At 44.0% G+C, this 24,021-nt stretch overlaps 1 long non-coding RNA gene across 1 annotated transcript in view; it reads left to right on the plus strand.

Moving 5' to 3' along the window:
- LOC147607228 (uncharacterized) overlaps positions 1-24,021 on the plus strand; it is a 137,550-nt gene that overhangs the window by 113,166 nt on the left and 363 nt on the right. The window lies entirely within an intron of this gene.

A 24,021-nucleotide genomic window follows, 5' to 3' on the forward strand; every position in this document is an offset into this window, starting at 1 on the left:
CACTTTTTGAGTGCATGAACTATCGCTAGTAACTCTCGCTCGTAAGCCGAGTAGTTACGCTGTGCACGATCTAACTTTTTACTTTCAAATGCAATTGGGTGTCCTTTTGCATTAGTACAGGTGCTGCCGCTATGGCCACCTTAAGCTTATCAAAGCTTCTCTCTTGGGTGTCCCCCCACCAACTAATGTTCTTACTCTTGGACTATAACTAGCCCGCATTACTAGCCCGCATTAGGGGAAGAGTGGGATATAGAAGGGCCACTTATCTTGGCAGTTTAAGAAATTGACCGTTTTGGATTTAGAAACTAATCCAAGAAATTGGCAAAAACGGCTACATTGTTTGAATTCAAATTTTTTCGCCAAAAATGAATTTAAAATCTAGTGGAAAAAACTATATCATGTAGCATATCTATGGAAAGATCGCAAAGAGTAGAATCCAGATCTACTTTCTCCGACAAATTTTGAGCCTATACGTAGAAGTTATGAAGGTCCGAAAAATGAAAAAACTCCTCGCCCTTTTTTTAGGGAGAAAAAGTGCACAAAGCATCTTATAAAGAATCTTTTGACCTCTCTTACACACCCAACATTCTTGTACACATGGCACCCACCTATTAGCCTATTTCCTAATCATCTTCATTAGGCCATGGCAATTTAAAGGGCCCCTATAGATCCCACCCTTCCCTTAATGTCAACGGGACTGCGATCTCTTTGCGTAGTTCTTTACGTATTGTCGGTAGAACCCCGACATACCCAAAAAAATCTGCAGTTCCTCGAGATTTTTTGGCGGTGGCCATTTAAGAATGGCCTCTACCTTTTTCGGCGGTGGCCATTTAAGAATGGCCTCTACCTTTTTTGGCTCCATCCGTGTACCATCGGCGGCGGATATAATGTGCCCAAGGTAGTGAGTTTCTTTTTCAAAAAATTCATATTTTCTTTTCTTCGCAAATAATTTGTGCTCTCGAAGCAACTTGAACACTAAGCGCAAGTGCTCTATGTGTTCCTTTCGTGTACGACTGTACACAAGAATATCGTCAAGGGAAACTACTATGAATTTTCCCAAATATGGACGTAAAATACTGTCAGCGTCATAAAATCCACTGGAGGATTGGTTACCCCAAACGGCATAACCAAAAACTCAAAGTGCCCAAAACGAGTACAGAATGCTGTCTTCGCAACATCCTCTGCTCTAATCTTGACCTGATGATATCCTGATCTTAGGTCTATCTTCGTGCACCATGGAGTTGGTCAAACACCTTGTCCATGTGCGGCATTGGGTATTATTCTTAATTGTAATCTGATTAAGAGCTCTGTAATCTACGCACATCCGCATAGATTCATCTTTCTTCTTTACCAACAGAATGAGTGATGCCCCGGACTCAAACTAGGCCAAATAAAACCTTTGTTCAAATATTCTGTTAACTGCTTTTCCACCTCCTGTGCCTCAGAGTGCCTAAGTCTATAAGCAAACTTGCTTATAGGCTTGGATCCTGGCATAACTTTGATGTTGTGATCCACATCCCTAGATGGCGGCAAACCATCTGGTAACTCATCACAAAATACATCTTGAAATTCCCTAATAAACTCCTTAAAGCATCTACGTACTTTGTTTTTATTATCTTATCTGCCTTGGATTTTTTCATTTTAAAGTCGCATGCATGCAAAGCAGGGTTTTCAAACAGTGGGTCTCGTCCAAGACCCATCTTGGTTTTCATGCTTGTCTATGTAAACAGTGTCTATGATTTCAACTACAGTGTCTATGGTCGTCTCGCTGAAGCTCCATAGAAGAGTAAGTGGTGTCACAGGAATGCTGCGGTCTCCCTACAGAGTGATAACCTTTCCCTGATGCTCAAAGTGTAGTGTATTATGCAAATAACTTCGAGTTAGACTAGGGCAAGCTATATAGCCACTCCCTGCCTAGGTAAATGTCTACTCTAGCCAAGTGCATGACTTGAAAGTCAAGCGAGGCTTTGTAGTCTTGCACCGACAATGAAACTCCCAGCACCACGATATTCCATAGCGTTCTGTCTCGTATTCATTGGCCAAGCCAATAGTATACTCATGGTCGCTCGGGGGGTCTCGGCCAATCCCAAATTCTTAACTAACGAGTAGTTTAAGAAGTGGCTAGCTCCATCGTTTACAAAGACAGTGACTCTATGGCCACTGAGGGTACCATACATACGTACCATGTCGTGCGGACTAACGCTAGGCTGCCACATGGCTGGTGTCACCGAACAAGTGTGCCGCTCGTCACAATGACATACAATCACCTCTCTGACTCTTCGGAACCAAGAGGAAGCCTTTGCATCGTAGCAATTGTCTGGCATGCGCTGTTATGGACACGCAGGCTATCTCAGATGCAAAACTTTGGCATGCACATTTTTGTCATCTGAATTTTGCAAGTTTGCTGTGCCTGCAGAAATCTGAAATGGTGTCTTCTTTGCCTTCCTTTCCCAAAGATGGATCAGTTAGAGCTAAACGCAAATTGCAGCTTATTCATAGTGATGTTTGCGGTCCTATACAAACTCCATCATTTGGAAATTACTGTACTTTGTGACTTTCATTGATGATTATTCTAGGCATGCATGGTTATATCCTTTAAAGGCAAAGTATAAAGTGTTTTTGTGCTTCAAACAGTTTTTGGTTATGTGGCTGAAAATGTGTCAGGATGTAAGATGGGCACCCTCCGTTCAGATCGAGGGGGGGAGTACATGTCTTCAGAATTTAATGCCATATACACCACAACAAAATGGTGTGGCTGAGAGGAAAAACAGGTTTCTCATGGAGATGGCTAGTTGTATGGTCAAAAGTCAGAGTTTATCACATGGTTTTTGGCTTGAGGCTATCATGTGTGCCACATATGTACTAAGGCATTGCAGGTTGTCACTCCATATGAAGCTTGGCATGGCCGCCGCAAGCCATCCGTTGGTCATTTGCGTGTTTTTGGGTGCCTTGCATATGCATTAGTGTCTATGCAACAACGCAGAAAATTGGATGACAAAGCTGTAAAATGTATTTTTGTTGGATATAGTGCTGAGAGCAAAGCCTCTGCTCTCTGAGCACGGGGGGATACCTCTGATTTCTAATAGTTTACTCTATTATCCAAACACGTGCCCCGTGTCCCGGCTCAGAAAAGAAAAGAAAAGAAAAAAAGTTATCGTTTGTATCATCCACAGAGACTAAGCGTATTTTGGTTAGCCGAGATGTTGTTTTTGTGGAAGATGCAGCTCAGCCCTTACTTTCATGTACTAAGGAGACAGGTGTTAGCTCAGGTGATGTATATGACACGTTATTGCCTCTTTTCAGTGGTGCACAGCCACCTAATGAGGCCGTTTTTCAGCCTATGCAGGTTTCAAGTGAGAACATAGAACAGCCTATTCTGATGCAGATGTGTACATGATGCACTTATTGATGAGAGAGCAGATATTGAGGACTTTATAAATGCCTTGAGCCTGGCCATCATCTCAAGTATTGTCCAAATTTGAATAAGGATCAGCAAGCCTTAGAGCAACAGTCCAATATGTCTTATAACCAACCAAGGAGTCAGAACTCAAGTGGTCCCAATCATCTTAAGCCACTAACATACCCAAACTACCAATTTCAAGCACAACCCACCCCAAGAGGAAATCAACACTCCACTAATAACAACAACAACCAGGGGAACCACGTCAACTTCAACCCTCCACCCAACCGTAACTTCCCAGGGGGAGTTTGCAAAAATAACAGCAAGGCTAAGGTAAATCAACTGGAAGAAGCTGAAGATATGGCTTATATTCATGCTGCAATTGAACATCAAGGAGCCAATAACCAATTCTCAATACTTCAAACCCCTGCTGAGTATGAAGGTACGCAGTTCACCCTACTTATTGATTCAGGGAGCACACATTCTTTTATTTCCCCTAGGTGCATTCGCTCACTAAAGCTGCCTGAAATTCACGCACCTCATCTAAGTGTGAAGTTACCCACAGGAAAAATTACCCAATCTACTACATCAGTGGGTACTATGCATTTTAACCAAGCATCCATCTAGGTAGAGAGGCCCACTCTCAGTGGCAGATATCTCTACTATACTTGTAGTTGCTTTGGGTGTTCCTATGATTGACCTTTTGGCCCGTCTGTCAGGCTGTGACCTGCTCCAGTGTCTAGAATGGCTTTTACGGAAAGGACCACCATCATCAGCAAAACACCCTCCAAAAGGAGTAAGAGACCAGCAACCAGCTAGATTAGTGGAGCCACCAAGCATCATTTGCAATAGTCAAATATTTTACAAAATAGCTGTTAACCAACCGTAGAATCAGAGGGTATTTCTCCATGGAGGATAAGAGAGAAAGAGGCCTGATATCCAGAAGCCATGGCACACACCTGATACTAGCTAGTAGATCAAAGAGAGAATTCTGCCAAAATTTACGCGCAACAAGGTGTATTTCCATAAAAATTTCGACAAAAAATACCCAGTTGGGTATGAAGCCTGGTAGGGAAAAAGGTAAAGGGGTGAGTAAATGAACCAATACCATATGTTTGACAATACTGAAAAACGGGCAGAAGTCTAAGACACCCAACAGGATGTTTGCAGATGTTACAGGCAGATCCAACCAGTGTCAAGCTACCCAATTTCATCTAAAAAGGCTCACAGCTCAAGAGCGTCCAACAAGAAATAGAAAAGGCCATAAAATTTGTTACCTAAGGTTTGGACTCTAAAGGACTTATTCTAATCATGGTGCTTAAATGCTACAATGTGTAACATGCAGCTACGGCCTATATGTATCCTTGCAAGATTAAAACTCCGGCTCACACACAATTCCAAAGACACCATGATTGCTCATTGAAAATGTTCCATGATGGGGAAAAGACCCCTTGAAACGTCTGCTTACATTTGAATGGTACCCTGAAAGTTGAAGCACATTATCAAGATTCACCTATGATCCCATGGATTCTTATCACAAGCCTTTATATGTACCAATCAGATATATTGATGTATGGCCAAGGCAGATTCAGTTCATATGACAAACAAACAAAATTGCTCTCTACTATTTCTAACATTCAAGGGCGGACACATCACACCTCTCAAGTAGACAATAGACCACAAAGGTAAAATTTGCAAAAAAAAGCACGAGCGTGCCTATGTTGATACTATTCAGCGGATTCCACCTCCTCATCCTAGCACTCATCTAGCAGCTCTTTCAAGTCTTCAAGCTCTTCCATTCGGGGCTTGCTTCATCCGCGTCAATGATGCACCTACCAAAGTCAATGTAAAGAATCTTACCACCTGGAGACAAGATCATGTTGCGTAAAGCAACATCCCTGTGAAGGATGTTAGCTGCATGAATGAACCTCAATGAAGTCATTGCTTCCTGTACAAGATTAGGTTGAGAATGAAAATGCCTCCGACTGGGCACTTTCCCTTCCAATGTCAGAGCCAAGAAACCCATATAATGGCCCCATAAGGAACCGAAAGCTAAGAGCTTTGGTACAGCGTACCATTGCAGACTTTTCAACATGTCATAGGCTTTAACTTTGTTATGAAAATCTTCTAGCAATTCATTCCCCTCAGTGATGTCAAACATTTTAATTGCAGCTCGAACTCCCCACATGGTGCCTTCCCTGACGATGACTTTCCCTGCACTCGAGAGTACTTTGCCAAGCCCTAGAGTTAGTATATCAAATTCTGCTAATTCTTGGAACCAACAGTTTAAGCCCGGACCACATGCCCATCTATTCCAACTCATTGGTTTCACTTCTGTTTCAGCTGACAGCATGGGCAACCCATAGAGAGGCCCACTCAATGGGGGCAGATATCTCTACTATACCTGTAGTTGCTTTGGGTGTTCCTATGATTGACCTTTTGGCCCGTCTGTCAGGCTGTGATCTGCAGCCAGATGAAGCCCTTTTCCTTGTTTTTTTCCTTGTCAGCCCTAGGGGTGTGACCAGCTTCTCTGCCAGAGGTGTAGGCAACACAGCATCCCTTGGCATTTGCTCAGAGCCCCGTGCAAGGCTGCACATGTAAAGGATGCATTTCCGAACGCCCACTTGGTCGACACATGAGAAAGTCTTTGAGATTATGAGGGCTTTCTCATCTGGTTTGCCAATCCTCTTTAGGAAGACGTATTGCTCCTTTGAACAAAGAACAGCAAATTGCGCTCCTTCCAGTATCATGTAGAGAAAGATTTGAGCTACAGAAAACCTAACCTTGTCATGTTGTGCAGCATCCTTGGACAGAAGAAGGTCTACCACATGGCCGTCAGTAGCCAATAGTTTGAATTGCCAGGGTGGCTTGATTTCTATAGGTAGAGCCGCATGGTCATACATGTCCTCTTGACCTTCTTTGAGCACAAATCCAGCCCAGTCCACATTGGATTTGACACAGGCAATAGACTCTGTCTCATTAAGCAGAAAATTGTGGACGCCCAAGCCTTTATGTAGGGCCTCATTAGGTTCAAACACACACATCATGAGGGCTGCCCTGACACCATCTTCTTTCGTGATGGCACCATGGATGGGAGAAGCTTTAGCATAGGTTTGGGTTGCCCTGACATGTGCCAACTGATTTGGTACCTGTTGCGCCCACCACGTATGGAGCTCTTGCTCAAAGCTTTCCCACTTTGCGATGAGCGATGGTGTCCTACCACCTCCCATGGGTCTGGTTTTTCCTGTGCTTTTTCGCAAATGGTTTGGATGATACCTTTCAGGCAGAACGTCTTCGCTCATCAGGTCCGCGAGAGTCACTGCAGCAGCCATTGACGGAGGGGGACGCGCTCGCCAAGGTCTGCATCATAAATTGCTGTCGTCTCTCACGCGTTTTGTTAGTTTTGCTCTCAAGAGAAGCTTCTAAAAGATTAATCTTTAAAAGAGAGAGAAAGGCCGCGCACATGATAAGGCAAAAATCTACAGCGTCTAGCATCTTCTGATGTGGCAAGAATATTCTTCATGCCACGAAAATTTTTGAAGGTTGGTGCAACTTACAGAGTAGACGTGGAGTTTTTCTCTTCCGCTTAAAGCTCTGCAGCTCATGGTCAAAATAGGTAAAAGCTGTGTGCTGCCCTGCATCTATACTACCATCATGTGCGCAAAGCAGCTCTTTGGCGTCTTTTTGGCTTCCACGCAACGGCTGTGAGCTATCTCATGTGCGCAACCCTTGAGAGAAAGAGAGAGAATATAAACTTTATGACACACACACACACACAAACCTTCATGAAGGAGAAAAAAAAAGGGCGAGGGAAGTGAATAAGATGAAGAGCTCTTCCACAAAGGGCTTCATATCTCGAGATGTTTATTTTTAAGTACAATGTAGTTGTCATGGTGGAAGGAGATGAAAGAGCTAGGAATGAGTCTATCTTTGGAAAGGCGCTTTCTAAGTGTGATGGTGGATAGCTTGCATGCACAGAAGAGACAAGCTATGTGGCGAGAAGCAAATCATGTTTCATATGTTTAAACCTTTGTGGAGACGTGGCGCAAAGCAAGTTGGGTGAATGATCTCCTCTCTCTCAAATCGGAGTACTCTAGTGGCGATCGCAACAACCTATCCACCACTGTCATCTATAATCATTTTTACGGCAAGAATCTGCATGCATGGAACTGCCATGATCACCTCTTCCAAAAGAGCATCAATATTGTGCAACACATGGTGTGCAAGCACAACCATGACTATGCCCGCCTCTTGTGCCATGCCTACTCCTCCCCCTGCCTCATGGCCACCTTGGGACAATCCACTATCATGGCCAAACACGTGTAAAGCATCTAAGTGACACTGCAATCCCTCTAGGGAATAAAAAATTAGCACAATATCATCAGCATCATATAGCAACAACGGAATCCACGTCCCAACCAACTGAGCTCCTCTATCACCTCCCCTCTCAATGTAATCATAAACCCCATCCACATACATGCGAAAGAGTGTCGGAGATAGAGGGCATCCTTGCTTCACCCCAATAGTGGAGTGCACTACATCTAATAACCCCTCCGGGGTACAGACTTGTCCTCTCACCGACCTGTAGAGTGCCATAATTTCCCAAATCAGCTCTGTGGGTACCCCCATCTCTCACCGACCTGTAGAGTGCCATAAATCCCCAAATCAGCTCTGTGGGTACCCCCATCTCCTGTAATCTGCGCATCAACCTATCTCTAGGCACTGTGTCAAATGCTTTGCAAAAATCCACAAAAAAGCAACAATGAATCCTCCTCCCATGTGATCTACCCTCCTCAATAATAGCTCTAAGCTTTCGAATGTGATCAAAAGTAGAAAACCCCCGCCGAAAACCTGCTTGTGTCCCACTGCTTGCATGTCGGCTCTCTCTGACCATCTGCTCAACTGTTGCTCAAGAATGGATGCATACAATCGCACCAATGTGTGCCCAATCGTGATAGTACGATAGTTCCCAGGCTCAATACGGTCCCCTGCCTTGAAGATAGGCACAATAGTGGACAAGCTCCAAGAATCCGGTAGACCCTCACACATTGCACGGTTGAACATCACTGCTAGAAGCTCTACAAGCATATCTCTGGCATGTATAAAATGCTTTGCTACTAAGTCCTCATGATCATAGGCTCTCCCAGTCCTCATCCTGTCAATGGCTTTCCTTACCATCTCTGCAGTAAAGAAAGCACAAGTATGTGGGCATGGCTCTAGGGGGTTTGGAAGCGATGGTTGTCGAGGAACTGTGTACAAAGATGTCGCATACTGACCCCAAACCTCCGTAGAAGTGATGCCCGGAGGAGGTGAGTGCTGATGGAAGAGTCTCCATGCCTCCCCTCAGTCTTGGCTCAAGAACAGCCGGTAAAGATCGTGCTATAACTATAACTGAGCCAAGAAAACCCCCTTCTTTCGTCCCAGTATAGGCGTTGGAAAGCAATCCGTGAACTGTCGATAGGTGATGACTTCCAAGAGTACCTCTCTCTAGAGCCGTGCTCTCACGTCTCTGCACTCCTCATCATACCAATTCTTTTGGGGCATACTTGTAGTAGACCGTCTCTGCTCAAGCTGGGTGTGAGGGTATGCCTCTCCTGCTGTAAGAGAGGTCAAAAGATTCTTTATAAGATGCTTTGTAATCTTTTTCTCCCTAAAAAAGGGGCGGGGAGTTTTTTCATTTTTTGGACCTCCATAACTTCTATGTATAGGCTCAAAATTTGTCGGAGAAAGTAGATCTGGATTCTACTCTTTGCGCAATAGATATGCTACATGATATAGTTTTTTCCACTAGATTTTAAATTCATTTTTGGCGGGAAAATTTGAATTCAAACAATGTAGCCGTTTTTGCCCATTTCTTGGATTAGTTTCTAAATCCAAAATGGTCAATTTCTTAAACTCCCAAGATAAGTGGCCCTTCTATATCCCACTCTCCCCCTAATGCGGGCCAGTTACAGTCCAAGAGTAAGAACACTAGTTGGGGGGACACCCAAGAGAGAAGCTTTGATAAGCTTAAGGTGGCCATAGCAGCAGCACCTGTTTTGAATATGGTGGCCATAGCAGCAGCACCTATTTTGAATATAGTGGATCCAAATGAGCCGTTTATCTTGGAGGCAGACACGCAAGTAATGAGGCGGCCATTGGGGCTGTACTAATGCAAAAGAACACCCAATTGCATTTGAAAGTAAAAAGTTAGATCGTGCACAGCGTAACTACTCAGCTTACAAGCGAGAGTTACTAGCGATAGTTCATGCACTCAAAAAGTGGAGACACTATTTGTATGGTGCCACTTTTGAGGTCCAAATAGACCATGAAAGTCTGAAAGGGATTTCAAGTCAGAGTGAGTTGAAGGGTAGAAAAACTCGGTGGGCGGAGACTCTCCACCAGGAGTTTGACCTTCAGATACGTTACCAGAGAGGTAAGTATAATGTAGTGGCGGATGCGGTTAGTCGCATGCCACAAGTAAATGAACTTAGCTTCACAAACTTCAAGAATGAGTTCTTGGAGTCACTGCGCAGTTTGTGTGAGCACGATTCATTTTTTTCTGAGGTCTGGCATGCTTTACGCGATGGCACTTCTTCACAGATGTGACCACCTCTCTCGTCGGCACAGATTGCAAGTCCAAAGAGACTGGTCGTAGGTGTCATGGGAAGGGAAGCTAGAGTTAGCCCGAAGAGACTAGTTGAGCCTTCCGGATAGAGTTTGGAGCCAGAAAGCTCTTACTAGGGCCCTTCATCACCTTTGACTGCCATGGCTTCAAAGGGGGGTAATAAACTTCGTCAGGGGGAGAAGTTTGCTAACTACTCTATTGATAACGAGTACTTACTTTTTACGAGGGTAGAGTGTGTGTACCAACTATTGGTGATTTTCGAGCGCGCATAAAGAAAGTCATGATAGTCCAAGTGCTGGTCATCCTGGGATTCAAAAGACCTATGCACTAGTGAAAAGACAATTTTATTGGCCTAGTTTGTTTAAGGACATCCAGACTTATGTGCTGCAATAATGCAATAAGTGTCAGGTCAATAAACATGAGCGTCTAAAGGTTGGGGGATTTCTCCATCCTTTGGATATTTCCCAAGGGAAATGGGAAAGCATTTCCATGGATTTCATTACCCAAGACGAGTCGAGGGAATGACTCAGTGTGGGTGGTAGTGGATAGGTTAACTAAAATGGCAAAGTTTATCGCCACAAAGAAAATGATTAAAACGTCGGAGTTGGCAAAACTCTTTATTGAACATCTCTACAAGCTATATGGCCTGCCCGCAAATATAGTATCAGATAGAGATAGAAAGTTTGACAATCATTTTTTGGAAAGAAGTCTTCAAAAAGTTGGATACTACTCTGAGTATGAGTACGGCAGATTATCCGGAGTTTGATGGTTAAACCTAAAGAGTTAACCAAATTCTAGAGGATATGTTACGTTCTTATGTAAGTAAGAAGCAATCAAATTGGGAAGAGTACTTTCCCTTATTGGAGTTTGCTTATAATAGCTCCAAACACTCGGTACCTAGATTTACGCCATTCATGTTGATGCATGGGTTTGAGCCGAGATCTCTAATGGTTGTAGGCCTAGAAAAGGAGAAGATTCAGTCTATCAAGGATTTCCTTGAAGACATGAATGATATGCTCAAAGTCGCACACGTGAGAGCATCCGTAGCACTCATGATCGCGCTAAAACTTACGCGGATAAAGGACGTAGACAAGTAACCTTTGAAGAAGGTGACTTTGTATTCCTTAAGGTTCCTACGCAGTCAGAAACCATGAAAATGGGAAAGTGTAACAAACCATAGCTTCCGAGGACGGAATCTACATCAGGAAGGGGGGCATGTTAATCCATGTGACGGACATTGAGACATACTATGTTTTACGTCATTAATTTAAATATTCTGAGTCATGGGCCGGGCTTGTCGGTACCATATGTTAAGGATAAAGGGATTGGGTGATCGCCGATGAGAGGAGCACCTTGAATATCAGTAGGATAAGGGTTAGGGTCGGCCGACCATGTATGGGCGCCCAAGTGTGAACGGCCAAGTCACCTATAAGAGTCAAATGTAACCCTAAAATCCTCATTCTCATGTGTTGTGAATACAAGAGTGCTCTTGCCTTATCTCTTTGGTTTCCTTCTCCTGCGTGTGTGTGAGAGAGAGAGAGAGAGAGCGATCAAGCGCACTGTGTAGCGGCACGGCAGCGGTGGCGAGGCGGTAGAGCGGCGCGACGGCGGCTCCTCCTTCACGGCTGCGACGCGGGAATCCTTCAAGGCAGCGGTTGAGCGGTGAGTGACACACCCTTTGGCATTCTGTTTGAGCTTCCTTCCCTGGTTGTATGCTTGCAGCCATTCGTGGCTCGCATACGGTGCTCGGCAAGTCCCCAGCTACGACCTGTGCGGCAAAAGCGCACATTTTTGGCGCCGCTCCCGGGGAGTTGCCCTGCACCAAGCTCCAGTTTGCAGCTCGGCTCCTGCGTGAAGTTTAATCTACACTGTAGGAAAGCGACTGTGTGTTTGTTGTTAAGGTGTTTCTATGTTGCATTTCTGTTTCTTTTGTTATATTTTCGCTCCGCGTGTGGGCATGCGTTCTGTTATCTGGTTTCTGCGTGTGAGAGGGATTTCTGAATCCCCAGATCTGCGCTGTGTGTGCGAAATGCGCCGCGGCCAAGGCTGAACCCTAAGGAAACCCTAGAGAACTTATCTCACAAAAAAAAACAAAAAATACAAAAAAAAATTATAAAAAATAAAAAATTAAAGTTTATTTTCAAAGAAAGAACCAAACATGTGGAGAGGAAAGATTTTCTAATTGGAGAAAAAATTTTTGAAAAGAAAGAACCCCAATTGACCCACGACCACGACCCCGGCCCCAGCCCCGGCCTCGGTCTCGTCTTTTGATATATATATATAGGAGAGTGAGCCTCCATAGCTTTCTCTCAAGTGAGAGCTTATGGGAAGTTGTGCCCTATATGTAGCCCACTCCCCAAGGAGTAAAGTGAGCATGTGGGATAAAGCCCTCACCCTTTCCTCCACAAGCAAATAGGCTTTTGCCCTTTCCCCCCAAAGGAAACGGACTATTTTGAGGATTACAGGAGCTCTAGATAGGCGAACACGGTGCTGTAAAGCACACTAGGACCCTTTAAACGATACGCTCGTTTCGAGCTATCACATGCCCTAGTCCAAGTTCGACCGTAAGTAAGGGGGTCAAAAACGAGTTAAAAACATCTAAAAACAAGTAAAAACGAGGTGCAAAATACCCAAGAAACCACTTGTGTGGGCTTCAAGGGTAGTTACCAACGCACGTAGGGTACCCACGTCACATGCATCTACGTTCTGGTCGGGTGCTAGAGCCTGAACCACTAGAAAGCGTTTCAGTCTACGAAGGCTCACACCATCCCTCCACGTTAGCATCTTGGCCTTCGGCTGGAACCCAAGGGAGTGCAACCCAAGATCCACGAATAGTGGATAGTGACTCATCTTCTGACTCAGAAGCCATGGAAGGACACCCTACCAAGAACCCTGAGGAGACAAGCCAAAACATGCCAGTGTGGGCTCCACAACAACCTGGATCTAGCATGTTTAGTCGTCTAATAGAGACCTTTAGTAGAGCTACATGCTCTGAACATCCGACAAGCGAAGTAAATGAAGAAGGAGGGGTAGTGGATTCGCCATTCACATCTTATGTAGACCCTACCCTCCCAAAGAGTGTCCATGTGGATATTCTACCCACTTCGTTTAATGAGGGCCCTACCGAGCTACCACATTCCGATGCTCTTCCTAAAGTAGAGGTCCCTAGAAGCCAATCCATAAGAAGTGACATTGCGTCCACTTCAAGAGAATCGTTTGGCACACCAAGTCTAGATGGGATATTTCTCAATGAAAATTGGGAATATGATCTACACACAGAGACTCTAACGGACCTATACACGGGTTACACATACCATGTAGGTTGGTTAGAAGTCCTACGATCTACATCTAGCGCCACTAATCTAGAAGAGCAACAGCAAATGATATGTGAGGTTATTCATAGAATTATCCAAATTGAGAGGCAAAATAGGGGAGTGAACCTAGTTTCCACTGGCCCTATGAGGTTTTTGGATACGGGCAAGGTCAAACAACCCACCCTACTCCCTCGGTGAGTCCCATAGACCCTTCGTATGTTGTTTCGCCTGGAGTCTCAATGCAGGTTGAGCCTACGAGCAGTAACTTTAGTTTTCCAACCTTGGCTCAACTTTCCATTAAGGAATCCACAATGCTTACCCCAATGATGAGCATGACAGAAAGCGCACCTGTTACCACTGTAGTTAGTACGACACCGCTACCTAGTGGAACAGTACCTACAACAGTGCGTGCCAGTGCCTATCAACCATATATACCTATCGCTACTCATGCTCATGTAGCTTCTACGCCTCTTAGTATGCCAATGGCGTATGCTCCACGACCACCTTATCATAACCGTTATCCAAGGGGAGCTAGGCCTAGTCACATATCATATCCTACATCGTTTGCTAACATACTCAGACCAACGCCAACTCCTATCAGCCAGGCTATCCCAGAAGTGCCTCCACCAACTATGCCTGCTCACCTAGGTGATCTCGCAGCGTTTCCTCAGACGATCGGACGATCTATTGCGGAAAACATGCGGGGTATGCCTGAGAGAGAACCTAGAAGCAAGGCAGTACAAGTGGCTAAGCTCACTCAAAACTTCAGTGGTAACGAGGATGTTAGGAAGCACATTGAAGTCTTTGAGCACGTGTGTGATTCCTTGGAAGAACACAATGAGCTGCATAAGTGTAAAGCCTTAGGCTTAACCTTGAGTGGGAAGGCCGGAGATTGGTATCGAACCTTAAGGGTTGAAGAGCGCACTCACTACCCCACTCTCAAGAGATTGTTCTTGAAAGAATACATACGTGAGGGTGTGCTTTGGGGAGTAGCATCTCAACTCCAAAAAGCTGAACGCGAGGAAGGGGAGTCAGTGAGAGACTTTATAAGTCAATTGAAGCATCTAAATTCTCGCTGCACTCCTGATGAACGCTTCAATAACAACCAACTCCTTGATAGATTCATTCGAGGATTGCGCCACGAGGACATCTACAATGGCCTAGTCATTAGAGGTCTTACAACGTGGGAAGCAGTCACTGCCAATGCAATCCAGTTAGAAGACAACTTGATGATTGCAGGTAAAAAGGTGTCTTCAGAAACAAAATCCGTTAGTTCGCAAGTATCTGGGCACGAGCCAATGACAGTAAAACCTATTGCCAAGGAGCCCAAGATATCTGAAATGTCTGTGACCGACCTTACTAAGGCTCTCCAAGAATACTTCAAGGGTAATCGAGCTCCTCAGAATAGCCATTTGTACCCAAGGAGAGAGCAACAATGGTGTTCGGTGTGCTTAGGACCACATAGCACGAGTGAATGTCCCACATTTAGAGTCAAATTCAATGGGAATTGCAATGCATGTGGTAAGTATGGCCATCAATCTAAAGATTGCCTAGTACTTAAGAGAATGTTGGCAAATCAAGCACCACTAGCCTGGTCAAACACACCTCAAGTACCCGCGCTAATGCCTGCACAACCTGTCGAGCAACCATCACAGCACATAGTTCCAAGGAATCCGAATGTAGTCCAGTCTGTGGTGCCGTTACCACCGCCAGTGCTAGGACCACAACCTCCACATCCAAGGATTACCCCAATAAACCAGATGGGTTGTGAGTCACATAGTGCATGTGGGGATTATGAAGAGGAGATAGACCCTACTGCTCCATACGGGATTGTTTTGAAATGATTCCCCAGTACTACATGGAGGATCATTTCGGGCAAGTCAAGCCTGTATATCAAGCGGCTGCTCTCGCCACAAGAGGGCAAAACCTTAATACCTTGGCAGGGAGACCACCTCTTCAATGTTACGAGTGTGGTGGACCGCATCGTATAGCGGAGTGCCCTAATAGGCTACAGAAGATCGCTACTCAGATGCAACCAAATCAAGGGAGCACATCAGGAATGCCGGTACTTACATGTAATCGTTGTGGCATAGATCATTTGATCGCTCAATGTCCACATAATCCTAATGCACCCAAGATTGCGCCATTGAATTTGGTTGAGGTCACCAACCAAGCACGAGGAACCGTTGTACCTGCGAATGTAGTTACACGGTCAATGCTTCAAAATCAAAACTACATTCTTGAAGAGAGGGATACTGCATCAATCGCTCAGGCAAAGAAAAAGAAAACACGGCGAAAGAGATCGCTTAATGCCACGAGCTCCAAGCCCAGTTCAAAGACTAACATAGGGACAGGAGACGACCCCGTGTATATGAATGATCCTGAAGTCTGATTCAATAGAAACCATGGGGACCAAAGCCACTACCTTAAGGGAGGAACCCACTCGGGAGCTCAACGAAGGAGAATCAAGTGAGTACATAAATAAGGGGAAACAGAAGGAAACTTCCTCGGCCCCACAACCAAGTCAGTTTATGCCCTCTCAACCACCCAAACTGACTGAGACTCCCCAAGACAAGCCACGTGGGCCAAAAACCCTCAAGAAAAAGATTGGTACTTACCCAAACCCAGTTGAGGAGATTGAACAAGTGACTTGGTTGGTGGCCTCCCTCACCTATAAATAGACCCCTAATCCTTTGTATTTTTATATTGGAGTAACTCTATACTAGATGAAGCATGATGATGGCTTGTGCCCTCTCACATCTTCAATATCTTCAACCTTTGTTCAATCAATAACCTTAGTGCCGGAGACGAATGGCCAAAAGCCTTTGGACATCATCTTGTACTTGACAAGGACTTGCCAAGTGTGGAAGCCCTCTCCCGAGAACTTCTTGATTTGAGTCTTTGACATTGGGTATTGAAAGAGGTTATGAGAGAGTAATGGGCTGATTTATGAAGAAGAAAAAACCAGAAATTTATGATATCTAGGCTTAATTAGAGAGAGAGGCTTATGAGAGTGCAACAACCCTAATCAAGTCAAGAATGTTGCATAAATAGGAGATTAAAATAGTAATTTTTATGGTTTAGCACTTAGGGTTTGTGTCCAATTACTAATTTTAATGGGGATTAGCTGCATTAGTGTTAAAGAACACTTTGGTTGGTAATTAAGATCACCATTGATCATCTAAGGGACTTCTGTGAAGCTTTCTTAGATGATCTTTGTGTTCATTCCTCTTGGGACGAGCACTTGATGTGTTTACGAAAAATATTTGAAAGGTGTAGATTATATCGCATCTCCTTGAATCCTTTCAAATGCCAATTCTGGGTTAAACACGGAGTTATCTTAGGGCATATAGTGTCCAAAAATGGGATTTCCACGGACGAGAGTAAAATCAAGGTCATTCTGGAATTACCCCCACCCACCAACTACAAGGGAGTCCAACGCTTTATGGGTCACGTTGGTTATTATCGAAGGTTTATTCTCTTCTTCGCCGAGATAGCTCGACCATTGTATAAGCTTCTCATCGAGTTTATTTGGACCGAAGAATGTGACCGTGCCTATGAGCTATTAAAGAAGGCCTTGGCGCGTGCTCCAATCTTGAGAATGCCTAACTGGGATTTACTCTTCCATGTGCATATTGATGCATCAAACTTTGCTATTGGGTGTGTGTTAACTCAACCTGGAGAACACAAGCTAGACTACCCCATTAGCTTTGCCAGTCGCCAATTGAACGATGCTGAGATGAACTACACCACTACGGAGCGAGAAGGGTTGGCAATGATATATGCAGTAAGGAAATTTCGTTATTACCTCCTTGCCACCAAGTTTGTTTTCTATGTGGATCATCAAGCATTGTTGTATCTGGTAAACAAACCATGCTCCACAGGAAGAATCACACGATGGCTATTGATTCTTCTTGAGTTTGATTTCACTGTTGTTGTGAGACCTGGCAAAAAACATGTTATGGCTGATCATTTGTCTCGCATACCTAATGGTGAGGCTCCTACGGGGGTTGATGATGACTTACCTGACACTTCCCTGTTCATGGTGGAGACAATGCCTGAATGGAGTGAGAAGATTGTTAACTTTTTGGTTAATGGCTTTCCACCCAAGGAGCTTCGTAAAGACCTAGCTCGAAAGCTAATCAAAGAATGCGAACCTTATTGCCTGATAGCCGGGACTCTTTATAAAAGAGGAAAGGATGACGTTCTTAGGCGTTGTGCCCGAGAGGATAAGTATCTATGCATTTTGCAAGAGGCACATATGGGCGTAGCCGGTGGTCACTTCTCAGGAGACTTAACTGCGCAAAAGATCTTACAATCAGGGTATTGGTGGCCCACTACGTTCCAAGATGCATCACTCTTTGTGAAGGGTTGCGATGAATACCAATGATATAAGAAACCCCAGAGGAAAGATCAGATGCCCCTACATCCAATCAAAGTAAACCAACCATTTGAAAAGTGGGGTTTAGACTTTGTAGGTCCGATTAGCCCAGCGGCCCGAAACACACAATCTCGCTATATTATTGTGGCCACTGACTATATGACCAAATGGGCTAAAGCGAAAGCGACACGTAAGGCAGATGCGAGGACAACAGCCAAGTTCCTCTTTGAAAATATAATCACACGCTTTGGTTGTCCTTTTGAACTTGTGAGCGACAATGGTATGCATTTTATAAATGAAGTGATTAAGGAGCTCACAACAAATTTCATGATATTCCATCATAAATCTACTCCTTACTATCCGCAAGCGAATGGCCAAGCCGAGAGTACCAACAAGACTTTAATCTCTATTTTGACAAAGACAGTTGAAGCTCATCGCACGGATTGGGATCTAAAGCTTACGACAGCTTTATGGGCCTATCGTACTGCGTACAAAGTGGCTATTAATTGCACACCATTCAAAATGGTATATGGCCAAGAAGCAGTCATGCCGTGGGAATTTGTCATTCCAAGTCTTCGTGTTGCTACTCAAGAGGGTTGGGATGGTAATCCCTTAGCAGAACGTCTGTATATCCTTGAGCGGCTAAACGAAGAAAGACAATTGGCTGTATACAATGCCCTTGTGGAGAAGGATAGAAGGAAAAAATGGTTTGATCGCCATCTAAAGGACAAGGACATCAAGGTTGGGGATAAAGTCCTAATGTATGGAGTGCGAAACGAAAAGAAGAAGCTCAAATATGCTGGCAAGGGACCATATAGAGTATGTGAAATTACCCCGCAAGGTACCATCAGAGTGGAGACTCTCGACGGAGTTGAAACCATTGGATTCCTTAATGGGAGTAAATTCAAACGATACTATGACCCCCTGAGCCAGGAGGAGTTACATGCAATCCATCAAAAGAAGGCAGCTAAAGAACAATCTGAGCTTAAAAAGATACAAGCGAGAGTCGAAGCCAAAGAACGTCAACAGCGTGCTAGGAGACAACGAGAAGCCAACTTGGGAATTACGCAAGTATTTTTCGAGGAAGCAGAGGAGGATGCACTGGAATCTGACCCACCTCTAAGATACCCAATTGAGTTACAGAGTCCTTACGGGGAGGTGCTGTATAATGCATTATTGGATACAGGAGCTCAACATAATTTGCTATCATATGGCGTGTGGTGTCAACTGGGAAAACCACCTTTAACCAAGAGTTTAAGTGCAATATCGATTGGGCAACCAGACAAGTCACAACGCAAGAACCAACACTAGGTCTGACCGCTCAAAATCCCGCACCTAAGTCATCCACTCAAATATTAGATAACGAAAAATCACAAAGTCCAGTGGCAAAACCATCTTTGATTGTTTGCCACCCCTCTAATGCTTCAACGCCAAGAGTGGAAACATGCAGGATGATCTCTAAAGCTCCGCTTACTATGCCAAAAAAAACATACAAATGGGTCCCGAAAGCTTCGTTAATAGCTACTTCCCCTGCTCAATCTCGTTCAGCCACCAAGAAGCCTCGTAAAAGGAAAGCAGCTACCCACCCGAGAAAGGGCAATGTCACATCGCGATGGATCCCTAAAAAATTATTAGTAGCCCAAGGGTACTACGAGGGGAATGACCAGATTTGGGTCCCTAAACATAAGGTGAATCCCTCTACATCACCTGTAAAACCTTGCAAACCAATTGTTGCCACCCCAATGACAATTCAAGACCGTGGTAAGGGAAAGGTAACAGAGTGCTCCGCACCACTTCTTCCAGAGTTAGTTTGGATTCCCAAACGATATCGATCATTACCACCTAGCTCAGGAAGGGGGGAGCCACATGAAGCTTCTAGCTCCTCATGCCAGGCACACAATCATATAGAAGTTTCTACATGCTCTACACCTACTCTTGTCAACACCCAACAAAAAACTGATGAGTCTACGTCTCCTCTTGTAATAGTATCGTCGGAAACCATTTCCTCCATTCGTCAATGGGAGTGTACACTACCATCTCTACAATTGGGATGTGGCCACAAGGGTCATAAAAAGCTATCTTCCCACATCACAACCTATGACCCGCTGGACAAATTGGTTCCAAGAGGCTGCAACATCATTGCAAATAATATGATCTACCCAAGGAAAGGGGGAGCATGTACTCACGCTCGACATTCTAATGCTTCCTCCTTAACCTTCTTCCCTGACCATGTAATTGCCAAATTCAAGGGAATGTATATATATAGCTTCATACACAGAAAAACAAAGAAAAGAAAAACAAAAAATAGTAAAAAGAGCAAGAGCACAAAAACAAGCGAAATATCCGTATACAATCAAGAACTAGATTGACCTGTCATAAACCTACTGATGCTATATTTGTGTTGCAGATATGGCAGATGCCCGATCATCATACACTTCACCCACTCCTACCTTTGGTGAGAGGTATCATCTATACCTTTCTCAGATATTCCACATGTGCTATCCTGTAATTGAAACTGAATGGGATCATATAGATGTACTAGCCAGAGAAGAAAATGTTGAGGAATTAGAATGGCTAATTCGCCTATTGACCATGACTGACCCCTACTCCGTAGAGGACATATCCCCGATAGCCCAATGCTTTCCTTTTCCACAAGATGACTATCCTCGCATGGTTACATTTTTTATGAGTTTATGTGGATGGGAAAATGAAAAGGAAATATCTGACAATGATGAATGGACGGATGAAACTCATGGCACTACTGAGGTTGACTTTATTTGTTTGGATGATGCGGATAGAGGCTTAGCCTTAGGGCTAGAGCCAGGACTCTACAACATCCTCTTACCGTATCCTCAGTAGTAGTGTGGTGACTGGTAGGTAGGTTAGCGTTTTCAAGTTTTTTCTAGTTCAGATTCCTTAAACAAGTCTTGAAATTTTCACACTGATGTGCCTCTCGAGGTATAGTGCTTGTTAGTTGATTGTACAGGTTAAAAAGTTTGAGGTGGGTTCGCTTCCAAGTCCAGAGACTGCCGCAACGTTCATCAAAATATATCTACATCAAATTGCAAGCTGTCTCGTCAAATCAAGGAGATCTCCAATTACAGGTGTAATTCTTCCATACCCACTCTCTTTCGTTTTTACTATTCAATCAATTGCATAAACTATAATGCATGACCACATGGAAATTGTCAATGTACTACTTAGTTTTTGAAGTTGCTTGCATGCTAGTGTAAATCATTAATGAGCTTAACTTTATTGGAAATATTCCTGGGCAGCATGACGTCTTTAGTTAACCTTGGAATACGATTGTCTTAGGTCTAGGGTAAAACCATCTTAATGTTTGACACCTGGCCATGTGTGTGTTGACCTCTAGGACATAGCTATTACCCCTTTGTCGAAAGGATGCAAGACAAATTATAGTTCAAGAGCGAGGATCAAAAGAAATAGATTTTTAAACAAAAAAAGCCTACAATAAATGGCAATACAAGTCTATGATGTGCTTTAATGTTGGCCTATCGCCTTATTGATACTTGGTAGGCGAGGAGTATTCTACTCCAAACCGATGCCTTGGTTGGTAGGGGGTAGCCTTGCCTAAAGTGAGCTAATAGATTCCTGGATAATGCCTTGTGTTAAACATGGTACCAGGATCGATGTTAGTTTTGCCTTAGGAAGGTCGCCATTGTGTAAAAATTGTCACGTGCATTTTAAAAAAAAAAGGCAAAAGGCTCCTGTAACTCTAATGTTTCTTGTGTCCCTAGACTCGTGGTATTAACTTGTTCTTAGAGTAGACACAGTGTGGTCATCTGTTTATTTATTAAGCTTGGTTATTTACCTTGACTTAGGCCAGTTATAAACCTTGATTAACCTTTGACACCTTGCTTACTCTTGATTTACTTTCAATAATTTTAAACTCCTGTTAATTTGCTACACTAGCTCATTCATGTGACCCTTAAACTAAGTTCTCATAACAACATCCATTGTGGTCTAACATGCTTGAATTTATACACTTTATATCTTTTGAATTCCAGCATACTTTCACTCTACTTCCCTGTTTTGCAGACGGTCAACAACAACAACCCTCTCGAGCTTACCATACCATAGCTTCCGAGGACTGAATCTACATCAGGAAGGGGGGCATGTTAACCCATGAGACGGACATTGAGACATACTATGTTTTACGTCATTAATTTAAATATTCTGAGTCATGGGCCGGGCTTGTCGGTACCATATGTTAAGGATAAAGGGATTGGGTAATCGCCGATGAGAGGCGCACCTTGAATATCAGTAGGATAAGGGTTAGGGTCGGCCGGCCATGTATGGGCGCCCAAGTGTGAACGGCCAAGTCACCTATAAGAGTCAAATGTAACCCTAAAATCCTCATTCTCATGTGTTGTGAATACAAGAGTGCTCTTGCCTTATCTCTTTGGTTTCCTTCTCCTGCGTGTGTGTGTGAGAGAGAGAGTGAGAGAGCGATCGAGCGCACTGTGTAGCGGCACGGCAGCGGTGGCGAGGCGGTAGAGCGGCGCGACGGCGGCTCCTCCTTCACGGCTGCGACGCGGGAATCCTTCAAGGCGGCGGTTGAGCGGTGAGTGACACACCCTTTGGCATTCTGTTTGAGCTTCCTTCCCTGGTTGTATGCTTGCAGCCATTCGTGGCTCACATACGGTGCTCGGCAAGTCCCCAGCTATGACCTGTGCGGCAAAAGCGCACAGTTATACTTCCATAGCTCCTGTTAGGCCTTCATCTTCTATGAGAAGAGACGCTTCCCTAGCATAGAGCTACCTCGGCGAAGTACTTCCATAGCTCTTGTTAGGCCTTCATCTTCTATGAGAAGAGACGCTTCCCTAGCATAGAGCTACCTCGGCGAAGTACTTGTCCTACACAGAGACATGCAACATAAAATCATAGAAACATAAACAAATCATAAGAGATTCTACCTGAGCCTTTTGGCTTATCATTTGGACTTCCATATCGTTAGTAGGCCTTCATCTTCTAAGAGGGAATACGCTTTCTGCACCTTGGACAAGTGCTTCTTTTGTAGATCTGCTAGTACATCTGACGACATGTGGGTCTTCTATCTCATGAGACAATCACCCAGAGTCATCTATACTCCCAATAGATCTCCCAAGCTTCTCCTACATCTATCTGAAGAAGTCAACTTGTAGCAATTCCAGAGACTGTCTGGCATAGTGCTACCTTAGAGAAGTGCCTGAATCGCGGAGCGGCGCATGAAAAGGACATTACCAGGGCCTTCTGCCTCAAGAGAGGACTTCACAGCACCCTTCATCTATGCCATAGCCACTCCCAAGCTCCTTCTATGCCCACTTGATGCTTGCGTGATTCCTTACCTTGTGTGTGTGCTTTTCTCTGGTAACCTTAGGAACTGCCTCTCTCTACACTTCTCAATCTTTTCGGTGTCCAAATTGGAATTTGTAAAGCATTGTGAGTTCCTCTAGGACTTAGCTAGGCTACTTGATAGTTTCCATTCCCTTTTGGACTTAATTCATCCCTTACCTTGTGTGTGTGCTTTTCTCTGGTAACCTTAGGAACTGCCTCTCTCTACACTTCTCAATCTTTTCGGTGTCTAAATTGGATATTGTAAAGCATTGTGAGTTCCTCTAGGACTTAGCTAGGCTACTTGATAGTTTCCATTCCTTTTTGGACTTAATTCATCCCTGGAAGACAACTATAACCTTGGCCTTACTTGTTTATGGCCTTCTCTCTCTATCTGCTGTGCTGCTGGCCACCTTTTAGAGATAGCTACCATAATCATTTGGTAAGTATCACGCTTGTATATATTAATTGGCTAATTAATATAGATTGGTGACATAACCCCTCTCTTAAAATCATAGTCATCCTCAACTATGTCGTATTTTAACGAGGCGTAGCCCATATATACTATGGATCCTCATTTGAGTAGCGAACCATTCCTTGACTAGATGGCTAAGCTAGAAGGTGTTTAGAAGACCGAGTTAAGCTAAACGTTCATTTAGGGTGTAAGCTTCCCCTCATGGCTAACTTTTAAGGATCTTTGATCTAATGCGTATAGATCATCCTTAGACTTGTGTTAGTCCATTACAACGAGGCTTTTGTAGGATCTTGTACTTGTTACACGTCTGTAAGAATATCCTTACAACCTTGTGTGCACAATTTAAACATTTTAATGCAACCTTTAAATTTAAGATATGAGAACAAAACATGATAAAAGAACATTTTTGCATTAAACATTACTTCGAAGTAACATGAGCTCAACTGGGGAAACTTTATAATCTTGCACAAGAGGAAGAGAATCTTGTAACTGTGTATCTTTGTGCGTTCA

This window comes from Cibotium barometz, chromosome 55 (genome assembly GCF_041138505.1).
Source record: "Cibotium barometz isolate CiBa-2024 chromosome 55, ASM4113850v1, whole genome shotgun sequence".
Lineage (NCBI taxonomy): Eukaryota > Viridiplantae > Streptophyta > Polypodiopsida > Cyatheales > Cibotiaceae > Cibotium > Cibotium barometz.